General features: G+C 40.5%; 1 long non-coding RNA gene across 1 annotated transcript; it reads left to right on the top strand.

Moving 5' to 3' along the window:
- Window positions 1-3508: 3508 nt before the first annotated feature.
- Window positions 3509-5526, top strand: LOC127913162 (uncharacterized). Its single transcript, XR_008084941.1, has 2 exons — window positions 3509-4628; window positions 4723-5526. It is a non-coding gene; the product is annotated as an uncharacterized LOC127913162 (long non-coding RNA).
- Window positions 5527-5735: the final 209 nt, after the last annotated feature.

Raw genomic sequence — 5735 nt, 5'->3', positions numbered from 1 at the left:
CTAGAGGTAGACTGGTAAACCAGAGGTAGACTGGTAAACTAGAAGTGGACTAGTAAACTAGAGGTAGACTGGTAAAGAAGGTAGATTAGTAAACTAGAGGTAGACTAGTAAACTAGAGGTAGACTAGTAAACTAGAGGTGACTGGTAAAGAAGGTAGATTAGTAAACTAGAGGTTGACTTGTAAAATTGAGGTAGACTGGTAAACTAGAGGTAGACTAGTAAACTAGAGGTAGACTGGTAAACTAGAGGTAGACTAGTAAACTAGAGGTAGACTGGTAAACTAGAGGTAGACTGGTAAACTAGAAGTGGACTAGTAAACTAGAGGTAGACTGGTAAAGAAGGTAGATTAGTAAACTAGAGGTAGACTGGTAAACTAGAGGTAGACTAGTAAACTAGAGGTAGACTAGTAAACAAGAGGTAGACTGGTAAACTAGAGGTAGACTAGTAAACTAGAGGTAGACTGGTAAAGAAGGTAGACTAGTAAACTAGAGGTAGACTAGTAAACTAGAGGTAGACTGGTAAAGAAGGTAGACTAGTAAACTAGAGGTAGACTGGTAAACTAGAGGTAGACTAGTAAACTAGAGGTAGACTAGTAAACTAGATGTAGACTGGTAAAGAAGGTAGACTAGTAAACTAGAGGTAGACTGGTAAACTAGAGGTAGACTGGTAAACTAGAGGTAGACTAGTAAACTAGAGGTAGACTGGTAAACTTGAGGTAGACTAGTAAACTAGAGGTAGACTGGTAAACTAGAGGTAGACTAGTAAACTAGAGGTAGACTAGTAAACTTGAGGTAGACTAGTAAACTAGAGGTAGACTGGTAAACTAGAGGTAGACTAGTAAACTAGAGGTAGACTATTAAACTAGAGGTAGACTGGTAAAGAATGTAGACTAGTAAACTAGAGGTAGACTGGTAAAGAAGGTAGACTAGTAAACTAGAGGTAGATTAGTAAACTAGAGGTAGACTAGTAAACAAGAGGTAGACTAGTAAACTAGAGGTAGACTGGTAAAGAAGGTCGACTAGTAAACTAGAGGTAGACTGGTAAACAAGAGGTAGACTAGTAAACTAGAGGTAGACTGGTAAACTAGAGGTAGACTAGTAAACTAGAGGTAGACTGGTAAACTAGAGGTAGACTGGTAAACTAGAGGTAGACTGGTAAACAAGAGGTAGACTGGTAAACTAGAGGTAGACTAGTAAACTATAGGTAGACTGGTAAACTAGAGGTAGATTAGTAAACCAGAGGTAGACTGGTAACCTAGAGGAAGACTGGTAAACTAGAGGTCGACTAGTAAACTAGAGGTAGACTAGTAAGATGAGGTAGACCAGTAAACTAGAGGTAGACTAGTAAACTAGAGGTAGACTAGTAAACTAGAGGTAGACTAGTAAACTAGAGGTAGACTGGTAAACTAGAAGTGGACTAGTAAACTAGAGGTAGACTGGTAAACTAGAAGTGGACTAGTAAACTAGAGGTAGACTGGTAAAGAAGGTAGATTAGTAAACTAGAGGTAGACGAGTAAACTAGAGGTAGATTAGTAAACTAGAGGTAGACTGGTAAACTAGAGGTAGACTGGTAAACTAGAGGTAGACTGGTAAACTAGAGGTAGACTGGTAAACTAGAAGTGGACTAGTAAACTAGAGGTAGACTGGTAAACTAGAGGTAGACTGGTAAACTAGAGGTAGACTGGTAAACTAGAGGTAGACTAGTAAACTAGAGGTAGACTGGTAAACTAGAGGTAGACTAGTAAACTAGAGGTAGACTGGTAAACTAGAGGTAGACTGGTAAACTAGAGGTAGACTGGTAAACTAGAAGTGGACTAGTAAACTAGAGGTAGACTAGTAAACTAGAGGTAGACTGGTAAACTAGAGGTAGACTGGTAAACTAGAGGTTGACTAGTAAACTAGAGGTAGACTGGTAAACTAGAGGTAGACTGGTAAACTAGAGGTTGACTAGTAAAATTGAGGTAGACTGGTAAACTAGAGGTAGACTGGTAAACTAGAGGTAGACTAGTAAACTAGAGGTAGACTGGTAAACTAGAGGTAGACTGGTAAACTAGAAGTGGACTAGTAAACTAGAGGTAGACTGGTAAACTAGAAGTGGACTAGTAAACTAGAGGTAGACTGGTAAAGAAGGTAGATTAGTAAACTAGAGGTAGACTAGTAAACTAGAGGTAGACTGGTAAACTAGAGGTAGACTGGTAAAGAAGGTAGACTAGTAAACTAGAGGTAGACTGGTAAACTAGAGGTAGACTGGTAAACTAGAGGTTGACTAGTAAAATTGAGGTAGACTGGTAAACTAGAGGTAGACTAGTAAACTAGAGGTAGACTGGTAAACTAGAGGTAGACTAGTAAACTAGAGGTAGACTGGTAAACCAGAGGTAGACTGGTAAACTAGAAGTGGACTAGTAAACTAGAGGTAGACTGGTAAAGAAGGTAGATTAGTAAACTAGAGGTAGACTAGTAAACTAGAGGTAGACTAGTAAACTAGAGGTGACTGGTAAAGAAGGTAGATTAGTAAACTAGAGGTTGACTTGTAAAATTGAGGTAGACTGGTAAACTAGAGGTAGACTAGTAAACTAGAGGTAGACTGGTAAACTAGAGGTAGACTAGTAAACTAGAGGTAGACTGGTAAACTAGAGGTAGACTGGTAAACTAGAAGTGGACTAGTAAACTAGAGGTAGACTGGTAAAGAAGGTAGATTAGTAAACTAGAGGTAGACTGGTAAACTAGAGGTAGACTAGTAAACTAGAGGTGACTGTGTACACCAAGCATTTATTTGTAAACTGTGTCGGTATTGTTGACTCTACTGTATCCCTCCTCTGCGTCTCAACACACACACACACACACACACACACACACACACACACACACACACACACACACACACACACACACACACACACACACACACACACACACACACACACACACACACAAACAAACACTCCCCTGCTGTCTCACTTTGGGCACTTTAGGCAATGCTGTGATGTAGTCATTCCATCAGGATAAAGACACTACTGGCTCAAATTGGACCCATCTATCATTCCTGTCTGGCACACTTTATAGTGTGTGTGTGTGTGTGTGTGTGTGTGTGTGTGTGTGTGTGTGTGTGTGTGTGTGTGTGTGTGTGTGTGTGTGTGTGTGTGTGTGTGTGTGTGTGTGTGTGTGTAACTGGTGGTCTATTAAATAGCTGTATTTCACCTCAGGTCAGTGTGACGGACCACCTAATTTCCAGAGCCCAGCCAAGCCAGTCGAGCCTCGTCCCAGATCTGTTTATGCTGTCTTGTTTAACCTGGTCTCAGAGTGGTAAGACAGCGCTAACAGATCTGGGACCATTTTAAACAAGACATCACAAACAGATCTGGGACCAGGTTAAACAAGACAATAAACAGATCTGGGACCAGGTTAAACAAGACATCACAAACAGATCTGGGACCAGGTTAAACAAGACACCACAAACAGATCTGGGACCAGGTTAAACAAGACAACAAACAGATCTGGGACCAGGGGCCTGTTGCACAAAAGTAGAATTAAGACATCCGGGATAAATGACTAAGCTGAGCTCAATGAAGCCAAAACATGTGCGTCCAGGCTTAATTGGTTGCACAAAGACCAAGCCAGGATGAGCAGACACGGATTCATTAAGCCGGGTGAAACCAATCCTGGATAGGTGCGCGCTCACGGCTCACTCAAATAGACCCCGCCACAGATCACAGATTAACTGATTTACCATGGCAACTAGAGCCGCGTACTTTTCCCCGTCGGAAGCACAAATCCTCATGGAGGCATACGAGGAGGTAAAATATATAATTAAGAAGAAAGGCAACACCGCCACAGTGATAAAGCAAAGAGAAAAAGCGTGGCAAAGTATTGCAGACCGCCTGAATGCGTAAGTAGTGCACAATTACACACTCACCGCTCCGCTGAAACATCACAATTACAATTCAAATATTTAATTCACATCTCCAAAAACGCAGTTGTACTGTAATTATGAAACGGTTAAATTTTTAATTGAAATGCACTGCAGATATGAGTGAAATTGTGTAAAGTAAGTCCATCACACTGTATAAAGCTATGATAAATTATTATTAAAGCCTTACATTATTATTTAACGTTACTACGCTCAGTACGGTTTAATCTTAGCCGTTGTACTCTGCTTCTTATGTTGTCCACCGTTTTTTTGTGTTTCTCCTGCTTTCATTAATGTAAAGCTGCTTTGACAGAATGAAACAATTGTGAAAAGTGCTATATAAATAAAATGTAATTGAATAAATAGATGAGCTATAATAATAATCACTTTAATTTATATAGCGCCTTTCAAAGGACCCAAGGTCGGTTGCTCACTGCACTGCAAAAATGTCTTTCTTACTTAGTATTTTTGTCTTGTTTTCAGTAAAAAAAAAAATATCTAAAAAACATCTTGAATATTTTCTTGAGCAAAATTACCTAGGAAAATAAGCAAAAAAATCTGCCAGTGATGTGCATTGATTGGTGTAATATTCCTCATCTTATGATTTCAGATGGTCTGCAATGCTGACTGTGTGATCAGCAATGTTGTGGCAAAATGGCCTGGCTCAGTCCATGACTCCAGAATCTTTCGGGCCTCTGAAATCTATCAGTGCCTATCACAAGGTAAGCCACACAACCCCTATTTATAACCACCATGGCTGTGTCAAGAATATCACTGTGTTTATGAGGTAGTAATGATGAGATTTTGTGTTGACAGGTGAATTCTCTGGTGTGTTGCTGGGAGACAGGGGGTATGGCTGCCAGCCTTTTCTCCTGACACCTTTCACAGACCCCCAGGAAGCACAGCAGGCCTACAACCATGCCCATGCCAGGACCAGGGCCAGAGTTGAAATGACCTTTGGCCTCCTGAAGGCACGCTTTCACTGCCTTCACAAATGAAGGCACGCTTTCACTGCCTTCACAAATTAAGGGTCAGCCCTGTTAGGGCATGTGATATTACTGTGGCTTGTGCTGTCCTCCACAATGTGGCCTGCCTGAGGAAGGAGAGGGCCCCCAGAGTGCCACCAGCCATGGACTGGGACAATCCGGCAATCTTCCCTGATGACGACAGTGGTCGGCTGCTGAGGGACCCATATGTGTTGAATTATTTTAGTTAGTATGTGTGCTTTCAATTTTGGTTAAATATGTCCTGCGGTGGCAGAGGAATTTGGTTTTTTTTGGGTTCGTTTTTTTACGAATTTGGCCTCTTATGATGTTTGTGCGGTATACTGTGTGTAATACAAGGCTGCAGGGAGGCTACTGCATCCATTCATTTGTCTGTTCAGTTGATGTGTATGGATTTGTCCTGCATTTATTTTAGTGTGCAGACATGCAAGGTGTGTTATATACAGACCTTTGAATGTGTATGTATCATTTTGTATAATATGCTTGGATTCTGTGCTTTCCATCTTGTAGAGTCACTGTGACTTCAGTTTCGAAAGGAGCTGATGGTTTACCTGCTTTGTTTTGTCCTTATTCAATAAAGGAACATAATGTTACACATTGTGTTTTTATATTCATATGGAATGTGTATTTGTTTATATGACAGAGTACTAGGGCCACACTGAAGAAAAAGGATAAAGTCATAAATTTATGAGGCTGGTTCTTTCTGCAGAAAAGCTACATATTGTTTTTACAGTTTTGATACTTATGACAATGTGATACTTAATATTCTGGCACATCAGCATGTCTTTGTTTATGAAACCATACTGAAGTACAATTTCACGAAAT

This window comes from Oncorhynchus keta, chromosome 28 (assembly GCF_023373465.1).
Source record: "Oncorhynchus keta strain PuntledgeMale-10-30-2019 chromosome 28, Oket_V2, whole genome shotgun sequence".
NCBI lineage: Eukaryota > Metazoa > Chordata > Actinopteri > Salmoniformes > Salmonidae > Oncorhynchus > Oncorhynchus keta.
The sequence above is the reverse complement of the archived record's forward strand: the minus strand, read 5'-3'. Positions and strand labels throughout refer to the sequence as shown.